The sequence below is a fragment of the Malurus melanocephalus genome, unplaced genomic scaffold (assembly GCF_030028575.1).
Source record: "Malurus melanocephalus ecotype Western Australia unplaced genomic scaffold, MMel_1.1 scaffold_8, whole genome shotgun sequence".
Taxonomy (NCBI): domain Eukaryota; kingdom Metazoa; phylum Chordata; class Aves; order Passeriformes; family Maluridae; genus Malurus; species Malurus melanocephalus.
In genome coordinates, this window is record NW_026623240.1 from 5579019 (window position 1) to 5597612 (window position 18594).

Consider the following 18594-nt stretch of genomic DNA (forward strand, 5'->3'; position numbering starts at 1 on the left):
TGTTTGTTTGTTTTCTTTCAATTTTAATCCCTCCTTTGTATCCAAAACTTTATTTCCTGGGTATAACAGCTAATGTGAGTTTGGARGAAAAAGATTAAACAACAGCCCTGTAAGTAGCAGAATTGGGAGAGATGCTTAAAGGATCYAAAAAGGGTGAACATAGGAAGAGTTAAGGGTACCCTGAACGACACATTTGCTGATGACAGGTGGATGATGACTAATGAAAAGCTGTTAGATAACCACCTTCCATTGAATCTGTACTATACATATAGGAAACTGTTGAAAAGTCAGATTTTTAGATTTAAATCTCTTTTTAATCATTTAACATGGAACTGAAGAATCTGGGAATTTTGTCTCTATTGCTAAATATTGAAAGAGATAGTGCAAATTTAAAAGAAAACACCGCAGCAGCAACAAACAACAAAAAACCTCAAGACCTCATGTTACAAGAAACTCATCTGACATTACCAGAAAAGTTGTTTGAAAATACAGATGAATTGAAATGTAGAATATCCTTTTAAAGTGAAACTGAGCTTGTTTCATTAATAAACAGTTTATCCTTGTAAGAGTGTTACAGTAATGTGGCACAGCTTTGTGGAATAGAAGGCTCCTTCTCTATGGCTTTTCTATTATTATTAACTGCAAGCACACATGAAAGGTGCTACATTTGCAAAGTATTATTATTCAAACCTCTCAATGTTAAAAATCCTTTTTAGGTAATTTGCCCTCACAGCTTGAAACACACTGGCAGTTCTTGAAGTACTGGTGTTTTCTCTAGACAGTGTTTGGCATAATTCCAATCGTGATTCTGACCCTTAAAAGACCCAGGACTTCAGTTAAGACAGTCAGTCACACCAAACTGTGACAGGTCTGTGGTGTAGGCAAATACCACGGAGAGGCTCTGATGCTGTCCTCACACTCATTTTAACTAACTCCCCTGAAAAGTCTCGGGTCACGTTTGCAGAGCAGTGACACTATTCTTTCAAGAAAAAGGAAAGGTATGGTTTATTATAGCATAAGGATGTACGATGCAAAAGTGCCTTCAAAAAGTCAACATGTATTTGTCCACATGAACCACAATCGCAATGGAATACATAGATATTTGGGTGCTCAAATGTGTGCATGCAAAGTCAGAAGGAAAATAGACATGTTCCTCAGTGCGACRTTTTTATTTTTGAAATTGATAGTACCTATTACATGCAAGCTACTTTGCATTTTTACAGTTAGGAAATGTCAATAAATCCATGGCATGTAAAAGGGCACTGCTACTATGGCAGTTATTGGAATTCTATACTTTGTCAAATACATGTACCTCTTAATTCAATAATCTTTAAAAGCAATACTCATTGTGGTTTACAGTATGACACCTGACCTTTTGTTAATGTCAAATACCATTTTGCTTTAGCATGGAAAATTATTATATTTCTATAAATATAATCATTATTCTTGGGGAAAATGTATTAAAGAAATAGAATAGGAAACTGATCAGCTAATCAATTATTTCACATGACAGTGATTTTATGTATTGTTGACATTTCTGTAAGTACCCTRAAAAGGCCTAAAAGACACCAGCAACTCTGAGTCAAAATTCTGACTATAATACTGGCCTATTACCGGAGAGTAGAAAAAACACCAACAAATTCTGTTGTGTTGATTGGCGAGAAGAGTGTAGCATTAAGTTGTTTTTTCCAGCCAAGCTTGATAAAATTTCTGGCAATAGTTATACAATATGTGATTTGGACTCTCCATAAAGGTAGTTAAGTTAAATGCAATTTACAAAATACCTATTTAGTTGTCATAGATATGACCAGTTCTGCCTTAAAAGCAAGCTAGCAGCAGGGAAGATAAAGAATTCAGTTCCACATCATTAGGAGATACTGATTTTTTTTTGCTGCCCTAAGCAAATATACTTGCCRTTGAATGAAACATATCAGTTAAGCTTGAAACCACTGCTTGACCAGTGTATTCACATAGATTATCTATCAATATATGCTTTTCTTTTCATGTTGACAGGATAAATCTCATTGATTCATGTGAGCATTTATGTTAGAGGGAGAGTGTGGGTTAAAAAAGGACTCTGAAAATATGTGTATTTTAACTTATCTTTACATAGGTAAATATGGCAAGAGATTCATTTCTACTGAGCAACTGGATTTTACTGAACCATCTTGCACTGAAATGCATTGTCCTTTTTGTTGGGATAGACCAAGGAAGAATTTTGGTCTGTGGAAGTAAARCAATGTACTTTCTTTTTGTTTATGACATGCCTCCAATTGTGCTTCATGTGCCAGAAAATGATTCTTTAAATAGCAACCTTCTTCACCTTTCATACTTGGCACTGACATTGTTTTCTTTCTGAGGTAAAGTGTAGAAAGATTCAACACAGTCTTAGCATGGCTTAACAAGAGAGTGGTGCCAGATTTAGACTTTGTTTATGACATGGTTCTTCTATGAATATGCAAGCAAAAATCAAAAGACTCTCCAGCTTGTGAAAAGGAATTCATTATGAAACCCCACAACAAACCTAATGAGAACTTTAACGATTCCTTATTCAAACATTATATTAGAGGGCAAAAGAGTAGCAGAGATGAATCAGTTAGTTGCCTTACTAATGTGTAAAATAATGGAGACATCATCTGCGTTCATGCGGATGGAGGACATGAGAATATTTTGGAATACTTACGTKGACATTCTAGGTTATTAACTTTCTGCATGTTATTTATAAGGAGGAAGATGGGTTAAAAACTGGGAGTCAGAATAGGGCTATTTGAAAGAGCCTTTCACCTCCACAAGTTACTTTGCTAAAGATAATAGGAGACTCAGGCACCTAGACAGTAATTTTTAGAAACGAACCACCGTCTAGAGAAGAGAGAATTTTCCAGAGACAGCATTTYACTACTGCTGTTACAGACTTTGCTAAATTTGGCCTGGACATTTTGCCCCTAGACATTCAGTAATTGAAATGACCAATAGAGGCTATGGCCATAGCTGCAAAAAAGCTGTGTTGCCTACTTGTAATTCATTGCTGGTTGCTTAGCTTCCCCTAAAAGTCAACTCCTCATTTACAGTTGATATAAGTCTTTCTCTAAAGGCTGGAGAAAAGGTAATGTGACTTCTTATGAACCTGCTTTTCAGGACACAGACAAAAGTCTTCTCCAGGACTTCACTGAATTGGTTGGTGCTGTTTCCCATCATGGGAAGCAACTACCCCAGGGCTCTGAGAGAGGAAAGARGTCATGTGAGTGCTTTTCAATCCATTTCAGACAAAATGAGCTGGGTTAGCTCATACTCACCTTCAACAGTCCATTAAGTTTTCCCAGTCCATTTTGTCTGTAATGCAAAGGAATGTGTACACAAACTCCTCCACAAACAGAACTTGCAGGATGGTAACTTCTGCTGGAGTAAGGTGACAGACCACTGGGGAAAAAGCCATTTTCCACTGCTTGCTCAGGAATGCTTTCCCATGAAGTCTRAGTCAAAGCAGACGGACCATTACCTTTTACACAAGACAAGCTGAAGTCTGGCCCAATGAGCCTCCCTGAGACAGTTCTGCAAAGACTGGCACTCAGTGGAGAATCTTTTACAGAAGTCAATAATTAACCAACAACAAGCGTTTTAAACAGGAGCTGATAATGAAAACTTCAAAAACAAGAAGTGAATGTTTAATTAAAATCTTACTCACACCTTAATGTGTGGATAGGAAAGCAGGTGCATTTCTACTTGATTTACTAAAATACTAGCATTTGAAAGTAAATGCCTTTGAAAAAAAACTAGTATTGGTATGTAATTAGAATAAATGAATGCAAATAAATTACAAATGCCAGCATTCACTRGAAAAATCAATAAAATTTCTGACATTCTTTAGAAAAGTGCATGGAATATCTGAGAACTATGGGTCTATCCAGTGAACCCTTTCAAAGACTGAAAGACAATAAAGAATAAGAAAAATGCAGAGAGTGCTCTGGATAAAGGCAGCACTTTACATCCTTGACCACAACCAATGATGTTTGATGGTACAAGAGTGGCTTCAGAGTCTTTGGACAGAGCCATATACAAGCATTTAATTTCAAAATCAGGTTGAAAAATATTGGTTATWTCACAAGAATCTTAAACCTGTGGCTTTGTGTAATAGGACACTAAAGCCTGTATTTAATTTTTMTGAGGTAAATCATTCTGTACCTTCTCAGCTTAAGCAAATGAAGTGTTTTAATTGTGGCATCTCAGGGTCTATAAGCCAAATTACGAAGACTCCTCAGGCCCAAATATATTACCGGGAGGAAAGCACTAATTTTAAGATGTTGTAACAAGTGTCATCTTCTCTTTTCAGTTACAAAATTATCTCTTCTAATGTGAGAGAATGAAGTAYGGAAGGAGATAAGGAAAGGAATATAACACTGGAAGCCTAACCGGTTTAGCTTAAAATTCAGTGTCTACTGCTTTGCTGAAGGAATGTAACCTGCTGGTGACAGCAATCATGACTTGACAGAGGATCAATCACAAGAGTTACAAGTGCTTTGCCCTTTTTCTGATATGTGACAGTTTTGGAAAACAGCATCCTAGATAATCCCTTGTGGAACAACTTTTTGGATTATCTCTAGTGACCCTAGTTTTCCTACACAAACATAAATGTGCTTCATATTATTAGCCCCAGTTAGGATAATAGCCTTGGTAACAAAGAGGTGCAGAATAACTGAGGAGCTTTTCTTTGCTTGGCAGATACAAAAGGCACCTTGAACAAACAGAATAAAACAAAAACAAAAGTGTAAAGCTACCTGCAGCTGCACTGTGCAGCTCTGGTGGGAACAGTTTTACTGACTGTGAGGAGTTTGATTCACTCMTTGCATTTCTTCTGGTTTTAGCCAGTAGAACTTTAATGAAATTGCCTGTTTAGTTTCCTTCCAAAATTCACACATTAGTTTAAAATTGGAATACCACAGCTATGAGCCAGACCTCTTTTACTTGGCCAGTGTTCATCCTGTAACTATATAAGTGGCTCCTGCATTAGCAAAATCTTCCATGCCCAAAGAAAGACTAGGAGGAGATTTGCAAGATTAGGATGCACAAAGTTTTGAAAGGATTTTCCAAGTTTGATATTTGCACCTGTGTAACTAGCAAAGGACAAAGTTTAGCCCTTAATATTATTTTATCCTGGCAGCATTTTAATATATCCTGGTTTGATTTTCCATCAATTCCTAACTCCTTAACAGTTTTAAATATGGTTGTGACTTGCAGCTGGGGTCACTGAACAACGTTAGCTAAACATCCAGAGTGTGATATTTTATTACAGTTAAGCTTTTTCAAAAGCAAAGATGAATCCATGACTAAAATACTAGAGATGGAATTTTTAAAGTCTATATGGCTACAAATTCATATAACTTATTTACATATATTTTAAGGATATTGATTCCAAAAAAGAAATGCATCCAACAAAGAGAAAGCCAAGTCAAAGGCTAATGTGTAAATTGCTTTAAAAACTGTAGTTGCTGTAATTACATGGAGCATTTTACAAGCAGCTAGGGACTGCTTTGGATAGATGACTGAAATTTAATCAGTATCTGGCACAGWTTGCCTTTCTTTCACACCTCACATTTCTGAAGTACTATTCTAGGGGAACCTGCTAGAATTGTGAGCCTTTGTTATCACATTTATCTCTCTCTGCAGCTTCCAAAAGAGTGACTTTCCCAGATCTCACAGAAGATATGGGTCTGGGTCCTTTTTCAGAAGCATATGTCTTTCTTTTCATTTTTGGACAAAGTTCATTCARCTACCCAGGCTCAGGTTTGTAATCACACGGAACTTTATGAATGAAATATAGAAAATATTGTTAATGCTGCTACCTGATACTACAAGATAAAGGAAACATGCACAGCTCTTTGTACACACAGRACATAAACACTTGAGCTAAACCTTTTGTTAAATACAACTTGCTACCTCTTCAGGCTTTATTTTATTATTTGTGTTAGCTGTCATGAAGCTGTCAGTTAAAGAAAGGGGGCCCCATATGATCTATGCCTTTTAAAACCAGAAGGAAACAGAAAATAATTAGATATGGTAAATGTGAAAATTGATCTATCTAAAGAGTGTGCAGTTTACAAGCAAAAAATCAATCAGTTTACACCATACAGATTAAAATCATGTATCATTGTTTTTAATGGTTCAAGATGTAAAGGTCTGAAAGTCTAAATAGAATTCCTGATGATTGCTTTCATTAAAATCCTAAGTATTGGAAGATATACAATGACTGTCTAGATTGATTAATATATTATCTGCTTTGTAGAAAAATAGTATCACTTACTTGCTGTTTTTTTTCCTAAAATCCTCATTACTATGCCTGAGTAAATGAAAGCATTTCTTTCTTCAGTACTATACTTTCCTTAAAGTTGGATTCTTTAAGGGGATTCTTTAAGAAATACGGGAACTATACTGTGACATCTGAGTTCTGGAGATCAATTTATAGCTGTTAAAGATTGTGAAGAATTGCCCATTAAAACACTTACTATTTGACAAATAACAACATTTGTGTTTAGCCTGGRTATTTATCAAGCAGACAGAGCACATATTCCTGATGCCTGAATGAAGGKCTGCATGAACAAACTTATTAATCAGTTAAGGTCTGGTTTTAAAAACCCATCTTATTTAAATAGAAACCAGCAAGGTGCACTTTTGCATGTATTCATACTGCACTCCTGATCTGACAGCACTGGAAAGTGCCTGTGTTCAGGTGCCACAGCAATGGGCCATACTACCAACAGTGAAATCTCTGATATAAAAACCCTGATGTAAAAACCCTGTTTTCTTTTTGTTGAGAAACGCTTGCACTCTGGTTTGATCTAAAACTAGGGATCTGGTGGATTGTACATATTACATTTAGTCTTACAAAACTTCAGATCATGGTTGTGTTTCCTCACACACAGCAGTTTTGCTGTATCACTGGATTTGATGGGAACACTGATACTGAACTCAGTAGCTTTTCAGAGGTTGGAAACTGATTCAAAGAACACTTCATATTTTAAAGTTCTAAACTAAATATGAGCTTTGGAAAATGTCTTAATTATTTGTGAGCAAAAACTTTCTTTTAAGCAAAACATTTTGTCAAAATCAAAGGTGTTCCAAGCAGCTTAGTTACTGAATCCACAGAGAAAATAAAGAAAGCTTTGCATAGGTCCCGGTTACAAACAGTCTACTATTTTCTAGTAAGGGATCAGCTTAACTAAAATAAAGAGGTATGGATAAGACAAAAGTTTCTAAGGAAAGCTTTGTGGTTCATCATCCTACTTAATTTCTTTGAGGATTATGTAGGRGTTGTTAAATGGTGTGGATTTCTGTTCAAATTGAGCACGGTATGAGACTATTTAATTTCTGTTTACTGTTCAAACTACTACAGGTACAGCACACATTTTAACAGCAAATGATGAATGTGGCCCCTCTATTTTATTTTATGTATTCTTCATGCAGTAGTCTTCATGCAGTCTGTTTCTTAAGGACAAGTTCAAAATCCATGGAACTTGTTTCAAAAGGGAATGAATAATAAGCATACCATTTTTCTCCATGAATAATTATATTCTGTATTTACAGAGCATTTATTTTTCAAAGCTGTATACAAATATTAACAAAACAATCATCACAACATCCTTGTGTGTCAGGTTTTACATACAACAAAATGAGAAAAATAAAGAGAAAGAGACACAAAATATAGTGCCTAGCACTTTAGTCCTGTAACTAGGGTGTCAAGCTACTAAAGTAATGCAAATAACAATAATGGTATGGGAGAAACCTTTCAAGTTTGAGTCTCTAACTGACTTGATTTTCATAGGTTTAGACTTCTGAGAACTCACAACTCCCTTTGAAGTCAATTGAAAATGTGAGTGTCAGCACACATTAAAATCAGACCACTAATTTGGATGGTTAAACATGAAATTTAAATTCGCAACTTTAAGTTTGGAAAAATTCACCTGGGTGACTTTTCCAAAGGTACCTTATAAACCAGTGTTAAACCTAGGAGAGCCTTGATTTTCAACACCTTGTGYTCACAGAGATTCCAGCATAGACACAATGGACTAAGAAAATCACAATATGGTAGAACTGTGTAGCTAAAGTTGGAGTGGGCAGGGAATATTGCACARTAGTCCAGGTACTGCAAGGACAAGAGAACCTTCCCTTCTTCCCAGAGCAGCTAATTACAAAAATACCTGATGCCACTCTGCCTCACAGAGAGGACTCTCAAGAAGTCTGGCCATTTTATATAAACTCCTCTCCCCTCCTTACATGTTACCTCCTCCCATGTTACACAAAACTGACTGGAATAGCTGTGTCTACAAAACTCCTGTGGTTTAGTTTTGTTTTTATTTTTTAGCAAAAAGATATGCACCAGATTATCCTGTATCCTATAATTATCCTATATTCAGTGTACTAAAGTCACTTACTCTGTTTCAGCAGAGATGAGGAGTTTCTCTCAATTCTGTCATTACTGTGTAGATATTACTGAGAAGGGAGACTATGAGGAGCATCTTCCTTGTCAGCAGACAGCCACAGGACTTGATGATATTACACAAAGAGTGTTTCTTCCTGTTTTGKTGAGGCAGCCAAAACTATCTTCTGTAAAACATGTATGTTAGGTCTGCAGCAGAACTCAAGAATTGATGACTTGAACATGCTGTGAGCTCCTGATATTGAAATAAGGRCTGGAGCTGGTGAATTCTGTCTAGTGCCAGCTCTCTGTGTAGGTGCATCTCAGGATACTTCCACCTTAGTAAGCACTGCCACTCAACAGAAGTGAGTTTGTAGTGTGAATCATCAAACACTGAGAGCCCAACACACATCTCTTGTGTTTGAATTTGGGCTAGCTGTGGCCTGTTCCTCTGGTTTGAATGTCCATGACTGCTCAGGTTCAAACAGAGGCACTCCTGAAACACATCCTCTAGCTCAGAGATATCCAGAAGGAATAAGGCTATTTTTGTCTGTGGGTCACAGCTCAGTGTTTTGGGAGGATGGGGAGATTTCCTTCCAGAGGGCACTCATGATTTAGGTGCCCTGTCATGGAGGTACAACCTCCACGCTGTTCTGTGCCTTGGGACTTCCAAGGCCAGCACACATCAGGAGTGTGCTCACAGTGGAACTCCATCAGGTGGGCAGTAGTCAAATACCTCAGGCTTAGAAGCCTGTGAAGGAGAAGTAATAGAAGTTGGGAGTTTAGAGAAAGCTAAGCCRAGTTATTACAAAGAATTGTTTCATCCTTTTAATGATCAGGAACAGATTCTACAATCTCACATGCTAAGCCCCATCTGAAAGTCCTGCTCATATTCAGCTGACCTTCAAAGGATGAAATAACAGAATAAAGCTATGGTTGTACTAAAATTGCATAAAATCTAAATAATATTGAAAATAAAGAATTTTCACTATGGTTCGATGTATTTCCATGGCATTTTGTGAGAGAATGAGGCATATGAACGTCAGAAAARCATCATCTTATAYTGTGATGCTTGCAGCTTTAGTTATRAGCAACTCCAACTCTCTGTGTTTACAAAAGGGAGATTACCTACATGTTATTTAAAAACCATTGGGTGTAAGTTTATAGTRGTAACAGGCAAGTCTAATTTTCTTTCATACTTAGGATTTAATAGGTACAGAATGCTGCCCAAGGGGAAAAAAAATGAGCAAGTAGTAACCTGATATTTATTCTACACAGACGTGAAGAAAGCTCACAGAAATRCACAATGTCTGAAACATTGACATGTATAACTATTTTAATTGTAATGTTGATTTTCTAATAGACTATTCTGCTATGGTAAAGATTGAAATAGTTGGAATAATTTCCAGGAAAAAAAAAACAAACCACACAACAAAAAAACCAACCCCCAAATCCAAAAGACCATGACAAAAAAAACCTGTTTGAAAAAGTTTATGGTGGAGTCATAAAAATTGCACCAAGTTTATACTGTCCAAAGTTGAGAATATAACATGCTCATTTTATATATTTGATGCTGTCTTTCCTAGGCCTGATTATTTTGTGAGTAGGGTCTTCCTGTGGAAAGTTTGGGGCAGAGCCAACATGTGGAGTGCAAGCTTATCCTTGCTCTGAGTTCGGGCTCACATGCACCTGGGTCTCCTCCTGACAATWGATCTTGACTCATCCCAGATTCTTTCCTGTGCTTAAGCTAAAGCCTATATACAAACCTGAATATACAAACAAGCCTATATATAAAGCCTGAAACATACAAACCATTATTTTAAATTAACCTCTGTTTTTACTGTGGATAGTTTTGATTCCATTGGTATTTATATGCATAGTAAATGTGTTTAGTGCCTCCTTTCCTTTTTTTTTTTAACATTGGAATTGACATTTGTCTCACATTTTAAGCCAAATTAAATTATAAAAATACTCAATTATGTAACTACCAACACTGCAGTATTTCTTATAACGGTGACAAACAAGTAGTATATTGGAAAAAAAATGGTGAATCTCATTTCGGATCCTAATGAAGCAAGTAACCCATTATACCAAGGTTAATTTGTTGACTCATGATTTCCACTTATCCAATGATATACTGAATCATATGAACAAACCTCTACATCTAATCAGTTTTTTTATTGRATCCTGACCTTTTGTGCACCTTCTTCTTGATTATGAATGACAGTGACCTTTATCTAATTTAAAACACACATACTGATGCAAAAATATGCAAAGTACRCATGTAAATTCTGAATTAAGATGAAGATGTGCATAATCTTCCAGGGAGAAATTGCTTTAGAGAGAGATGTTTATATTAGTGCCAATTGAGGGTATGTGGGGAGAAAAAGTGAATTAGTCAGAACTCAGATGGTTTTGGAGGAACAGCTGCAGAGATACTRAGGACTGTTTAGATTTTCTCTGCTTCTATTTAGAATCCTAAAATGTCAATATAAATATAAATTTTTATTATGCTATTCAGCTTTTTATGGCATTCATGAAATGCAATAAAGGCAGGTAAAACACCTTTTCACCTAAGGTTTGGCAAACTGAACCTCAGTATTCCGTTTATATTTCTCTCAAAAATACATCATATTTATTTTCTACAACACAAAATCTGGATCAAATTCATTATTTTAAATTCAGYATTATAAAAGCTGTCTGGTTCACTTTGCCATTTACCTCATTAAGGAGGAATGGTATGACCATCATGTGGAGATGGTCTTTTTAGTTCAGGTATAATATAAGGRAAATACTGAAAAATAAATAAACAAATGTAAGAGGAGTGACTCTGGGGGAAAAAAGAAATCCCTAAATTTCATTTTGGTTTTTTTTCTGCTCATCACTAATGGGTCTGCACTGGAATTACTACAGATGAACGCACAATGGGCACAGTCTGAACCACTGTGCAATCCTATAATCTACTCTCTCTTTCCACAAGTCATTCCTTCCTCTGAATTGCTGTGAACCTAAGTTGTRGATCAGCAGCTTTGTTCTAGCCTCTGTATTAAAAAAAAAAATGTGAAAAAAAATACACAGAATATTTGCAAAACTCGTTGTAAAGACTGTCAAAGCACAAATCTAACAAACACATTCCTCTGAGAGGCTCCAACCAAACAGTACCTGGCATTAGCATGTACTTTCATGATTAACAACAGGGGGTTGTCAGACTGYTCTTTCTGAAATAAACAGATTTATCCTGACAGATAATCAGCAGTTTGCACTACCTAATACATGTTATCATCCACCGCTGACATCATTACATTAAAAGCACACAGTATAATCTTTTGTAGGAAATTAAACAGGTTTTATGATACACTTTTGGTGTGGTGGGGTTTTTTTGCGGTGGATGGAGGGAACYGTGGTGAAGAGACAGCAAGGTTAGAGAAAACATCCACAGCAAACAACACAGAGGAGATCCCTGGAAATGCCACGTTGTATTTGTTTTTTCACAATCTATTAATGCAATTTCTAACTAAATTAAACCCAAATGTCCTGACTGTAAACCATGTCTTGTACTTTTCAAGCAGTCTCAAACATCCTTGGCTATCCCTCATATTACCTCAACACTCTTCTGTGTGTCTGTCTGTCTGTCCTTCTAGGTTCACATAAAAACTTGCCTTATAGCATGAACTTGTGAAACGTTTCTGATCTTGCCACTTACAGACAGATTTTTGGGGCTGGCAGGTGGACTCTGGGAAACCATCAAGCAATGCCTGCATGGCAAGCTCAACACTTATCTTCTTGAACTTTCAGGCATCTTTGTTGACCATCTCTTCCTCCCTTGAGAAAGGAGGCACCAGCTTGGACAAAGCTCACTGGACAGGAAAAGCAGAAACCTTTGAAGCTATAGAGAAAATATGGAACAAAGTCACATGAACATGGGATGCMTGTCAGCCCTCCCTTCCAACCTGCCTGCTCACTCAATTTAGCTGTTTCTGCAGTGATCAAGTAAGGACTCAACATGGACAATGACATTTTAGTAAGAAAAAYTAAATATACCTTCCCTATGTATGTGTGTATAAAAATGTATATACATATATCTGTATATACATATATATGTGTGTATATATATGTGCCCTCCTTCAGGTAAACAATTCTTGCCTCAATTGTAAGGGTGATGGGAATTATGTACTCTCAGGTTCACTGGAGAAAATACTGAAATTTCTTCCCTTCTTTAAATTTTAGGTTGCCAATTCACGTTATACTATTACCATCCTGTGAACTCCTGTGACATAGCCATGGCAAAGACGAGGAACAAAAATTGCATGGGGACTGTTACTTGACTTTAACAAGYATTTCATCTTCTTCCTTAGAGCACAATTTCCAAGTCACAGACTTTTCTGCAGGGACAAGTCAGATATCAAAGTCCTGGCTCCAGAGGCCTGTTGTGACTAGTCTTATTTCTCCAGAGACAGAASCCATATCCCTCTCTCAGTCCTTTTGTCTCACACGGAATGCATTTTGTCTTTTCTACCTTCTTCCTTCATAAGTTGGCAGGAAGAGAGGTAAGAAATAGTGTCTAGTGACTGAGGGATTTTTATCCATTCACACTCATGCATTGTCACATACCATTCCCCCTAATGATAAAAAAAACAACCACTCCCCCAACTAAAACAGCAGAACTAAAAGAGTGGAAAGGATAAAGTTCCTTAAATGATGAGTGTAACCTTTGAACAAAGAAGTGGCAGCATTCTTTACATTCTGTGTTCTAAGACACACTTTAAATGCATTTTAATTCCTATGTACTCTTTGTCTCCTATAAAACCCGGCTTTTGACAAATATGTAGGTATTGATTAAGCATCTCTTACTCTCCTTTTGCCCTTTATTCTTCTTCAAAACCTTTCAGATGCAGTTGTTAAAACTAATGCAGAATTTTGCCATAGATCTTTTGCCTCAGGTACGCTGGACAAAAATGCAGCATCTGATACTCTGATGTGGAATGGAGAAATAAATGTTAATCTAACCAAATTATTTTAGTGGTTTATTTTGTTTTCATTTCTAAAAGTGTTGAATTTCTACTGACCYACATTCTGTGTATTTCTTGTACTCAGTGATTTTTGAGGCTGCTTAGATTTTCATTTGCATTAGATATTTTGTGTCCAAAGGTCAAATGAGCATTGCTTTTGAGTCAGATGCCTACTGGCTGCATTTCTAATACTTAATCTTTTCACATTGAGAAAAATAAAAAAGTGGGAGGCAGTTCAAGCTATCCCAAATAAACAGACAGAGGTAAAGCAACAATTACTTTTCCTGTGTGGACTGCTCTTGCTCATTTCTCCTCAAGAGATAACACTCACTGACATAATGTCAGATAACCATGTTCAGTGTTTCACAGACTTGCCATTTAAAGATTCATTTCCACTCCACTTATTTTCGTTTTATCAGCTCCTCTTTTGGTGCATTTCATCTGTGAAAATTTTCATGCAGACTCCCAGAACAGGTATTTGAGAGAGAGGAAAGCAAAAGGGCTCAACTTGACTTAAAACAYCTCTAGAAATTATAAAGAGAGTAAGATAGGACAGAAAAATGAGAAGTTCTCATGAGAATAGTTGTTTGCATAAAATTCTCAACTGTTACTAAAGCTTCAGTGCAGTTTCTTGGGGAAGATGGATATATGAAGCCTCAGGTTAACTTCAGTTGTAACCAAGCATTTTACATCTGCTGAAGAGTTTCAAACATATTAAAGGTTGTCAATCYAAATCTTAGATCAAAATAAATAAATAAACAAACAAACAAATAAATAACTAAATAAGGAGCAATATCTAAGGCTGTCAGTAGGCCAAGTTACAGGTCTGATTGAGCTTTTAATCCCTAGAGGTATAAGCACTCTTTATCTGCAAAAGATACACAATGTCTGTACTCTGCAATATTACATTTTAATAATCTAAAGTACAAGGCAATAATAAAAAAGGAGAATATGATATAATTGTGTATGTAATTTGATGAGAAGCTGAGGGGAATATAGTCTTTATATGCAATTATAGAAAATACTAATAACAATTCCTTGAGGACTTTGTTGACAATTAAATTACCTATTTTTAGCTATGCATTTTCCCAAAAGCTCTACAACTTACTCTTTAGGATTCCCATTTTTTACCCCATCTCCAGAATATTTTTAAGGTGTAGTTTAGCTCAGAATTGTGAACAAGGCATTCAAGAAGTTGGATGGAACTTAATAACAATCTTTTKTTGAAAAGCATTCTTTYAAGAGGGTAAAACCAGCAGAAAAGAGCCTGATGGGAGTAAGAACCCTGCCTTATCTACAGCTGTGAGGTTTACAGTGTCTTGTGGATCCAAGGCACACTGCAGCAGAGTATCAGGTCACTTCTGGTGAAGGGAGGTTTGACTGAGTTACTACAGCAATGGTAAGTTTGCAGAGGCAGAGGAAGAAGCCACACCTTTGGAAAGAAGGAATTGGCTGCAGAAGGTCACTGCCAATCTTCTCTAGAGCACTCTGTAGCAAAAATTACCCTGAAATGAAACACAGCGTCTCACTCCTTTGAGAGTTTACTGAAAATATGTTCAGAGGCCTCAGTAATATTTCATCTAACCTGATTTCATCTCATTTATTTCAGTGTATCAAGGAATTAAACTGAGTTGTGTCCAGTAAACCTRGTGAACTTCAGGGAAGCTTGAGTACATAATTTGGGAGCAACTATATGAAATGCTGCTGATGACTCACTAAGGAACACTTTTGTCCCTGTGAGACATTGGTCATTGGGTAAAAGATGGAAAAGAATCAGGAAATAACTGTCTGGTGCAACAATATTTTAATCCACTTACAAAAAATCTTTCTTGGAAAGGCCTTTTTCATATCTCCAGCGGTGAGTCATCTAATCTCATCTCTGTATACTGCTAAACTCCACAGGGATCACCTTGTACTTCCCAACTTTACCCTGGCCAGAGATTCAGTCAGACAAAAGAACCTTAATGTCTTTCCTGAAGTTCAGCTCACTTCTCTAAAATGCATTTCCCCTCTCTTTCACAAAATGAAAGAAGTCTTTTTTTAAGAAATGCTTTCTTCTTCCCGGTTCTTTTTTGTTTTCTACTTTTTTTTTTTCTTCTGGAGGAGGCAGGATGGCTGTATGAAATGCCTCTTCTCTGTAAATCAAAATTTCTTTATGTGGAGAAAGTTGAATTTCTGGGAAGAATGTTAGTTTGGTTTTTTTTTTTTTTTTTCTGTCAAGAAAGGATTCTCAATTTTTACTTTTAAAACTCATATATCAAAAATATATGTTTCTTCCTGCACATTGTATATATGCATCTTCTCTCTAACGTTAATTTATACAAAAACTCTGCACTTGAAAGAGTTAATAAAAATTCTAATTACAGGATAAGAAAGAAAGGTCAGACTCCACTTACATCATTGTGAAGGGCTTTTATTACACACTGCTATAAAACATATTTCTTTTTTTCAGTTGCCATCTTCACAGGGTAACCTGCATACCAATAGGATCTCCAAAATGCCATGAAGCAAAAGATATTTATCTGCTAAATTCTAYGTACAGTAACCTTACAAATGCCAGAGAAAGAAAGATTGCCCTCTGCACAGTAATACTTGTGTAGATGTCTTCTTTATGCTAACAATGACAAGGCTTTCTAGGTTTGTACTGCATCCAAAATAATTTTTTTTTTTTTAAACAGACTGTATATCAAAAAGATGCACTTTTTAGGCACTGAAATAATATAGTGAGTAAGTACTTCCTGGAGCATTCTAAGTAAAAATATCTAATCCAAAAAAATGAAAATGTATTATTCAAGTGTTCTTGAAGAAATTAGACAGGATATGTTTGGAAATATCTCTCTGTCTTGGCTGGTCAACAAAATTTTCATTTTAAACTCTGTTTGAAGCCTCACAGAATTGCTATTTGATTAACTTGAGTATGTTAGATAACAAGTTATACAAAAGCAGGGTGGCTCCAAATCTAATTGCTGTCATTTTTTAAATCCAGCTGTGCAAAACAACAARCAAGAACTTTACTCTGGGACAAGTACAAGTCAGAAAAATTCTAATTTTTGCAATATATTAGTCTTCAAATCCATTACTTGTGATTTAACATATCCAAAGTTGTCTACATAACTATTTTCAGTCCTAAATTCTGACAACATATTCTAAGAAATATACATTAATAAGTGCAAGATTTACTGTCTGCTTTCATAAAACCAGTGTGTGCTGTCAGATGTATTAGTTCAATATTTCAAGTGATGTATGCTCAAAGTTAGAACGTAGCTCATGACGTAGTGACTGACTTTCCTTTTCTTAAGGAGTTTTTTAGGAATCACATTCAAATAGTTGTTTCAGAGTTGCACTTTGTTTGCAGAGCAAGCACTGCGTATCCAACCTTTCTGAACAATAAATATTAACACRGAATAGTGAGGATTCCATTTCATCACTTCTGCAGGCAATTCTACTAACTATATGTTTATCTTGTGGTCTAAATTTATGACAGGCCCATTTGCAGTGARGCCTGGAGTTTCCTTGTTTACAGCACTGCAAAGTAAAAGGTGACCTTTTTATTTTTGTTTAAAACCTTTCAACAGTTTGTTCTGCTCCAGAGATAGCACCTTAATAAGGTTTCAGGCCAGAAAGCTCTCTTGTTTTCTTTTKCGGGTGTACAGGGCACTGCATTGACTTACACAGACATTAGAAACATTTTAAAAACAGAATACAAACTTGGCTGAWGATTACATTTGTAGATTAGAAAGCTACTGCACTGAGATCCTACCTGCCATTATGAAAAGGAAAAGAAAACCAGGGGGTAGAGGACACATAGCTGGCTAAATAAACAGTAAATGAGCTGTTTAAACAGTTGTAYCTATACACACAAGTAATAAAAGCATCAASCACCTGGTACAAATCTATTAGGACYTAWTTCTGACAACAATATGCATCATTATAGTGGGATCTGATAAAGAGCAAACACTGGAGGCATTAYATGTCTTTAGAAGAATCAGACTTCCTACCTTAGCAAGAGTGATAGAAGGTAAGTCCCCCTTTAAAGAAAGTTGTAAGTAAAGCCAGGCAGCAGTTGCAGTGAATTGAGTCCTTTCAGTCACTGTATACATGCAGTAGCTCTGCAATAAGGGAAAAATATAATGGGAGGAGCAGCTGTGAACGAGTGACCTCCTGAAGCTGAGTTCTCTTTGTGAATCGAGCACTGGGAGCCAGTGCCTCTGATTTGCATGGATTATCTCCACTTGAACAGATACATTTAAATTAACTGGCACAGGGGCACAGGGATACAAAAATAAAGGGAGAGAGAGAGAAAAAAAAAAAGGAAGAGTAAGCGGGTGAGTGAAGGAGCGCGGGGAGCGGAGCGGAGCGCAGGGCGAGCGGCGAGCGGGGCGCTCGGAGGGTGCGCTGAGCCGGCAGCGCTGCGGCGAGAGAAGAGCTACAGCTCCCTCTTCATGTCGCAGCCGTAAGACGAGGAAAGATGGCATTATGGTCGAGTTTAAAACACATTCCCCCCCACCAGCACCCCCGCCCCTGCTCCCCCCAGCTTATGATGGCCCATTTGATCAGATTTCTATAAACACTTAATAACTCAGCCTGACGTGCACCCAGGGTTTTGGACTGCAAGCCTCAAATCATTATAAATCTGTTAAACCCTGCTAGACGATTTCAAACACAGGAATATTTTGAACACAGGAACTTGTACGAGYGGAGATGGGCTATTTCCAAGTGTGCCGTGACAGATTTATCATTTGTGAGTGTACAGGTGTCTTTAAAACAGTTAAGGGATGGCARCATTCAAAGCATGCTGTGCGGGAAGATGCCTAACAGGATGATGGTGTGTGTTCCAGCCTGTGTTGTCAATGTTATCTAAAATCTATCAAGACAAAAGAGAGRCAAAAAATTTGCATTCAACCACTTCAGAATTTCTCCCTTATTACCATAAATACCACAAACATTACCTGTTGCACACTCCTGATTTGATTTAAATGCAGTACTTAAGCTGATTAGAGAAATATGAGAGTATGTTCAGCCCTCTTGAACCTGCATCCAATCCAAGAGGATCCTGCACTAAACTTTGTTTCTTTTGTTCAGAGTATTTAAAATAGGTTCTTTGTACACCATGGTATAGAATTTTGTGAACMTCTRCATGGTTTCATTCTGCTCAGAAATTAGGCCAAAAGTCACAAA

General features: G+C 36.7%; 1 protein-coding gene across 8 annotated transcripts in view; it reads right to left on the bottom strand.

Moving 5' to 3' along the window:
* The window catches only part of ADGRL2 (adhesion G protein-coupled receptor L2), a 376824-nt gene extending 359314 nt beyond the window's left edge, over positions 1 to 17510 (bottom strand). For 3 of the 8 annotated variants that reach the window (XM_057374970.1, XM_057374944.1, XM_057374925.1), the window contains exon 1: positions 17415 to 17508. The gene's annotated coding sequence lies outside the window, so the exon portion shown is untranslated. Of the gene's footprint in view, positions 1 to 17414 lie in introns of all 8 variants that reach the window. The other 5 variants (XM_057374951.1, XM_057374960.1, XM_057374979.1 and 2 more) reach the window with 4 other exon arrangements.
* Positions 17511 to 18594: the final 1084 nt, after the last annotated feature.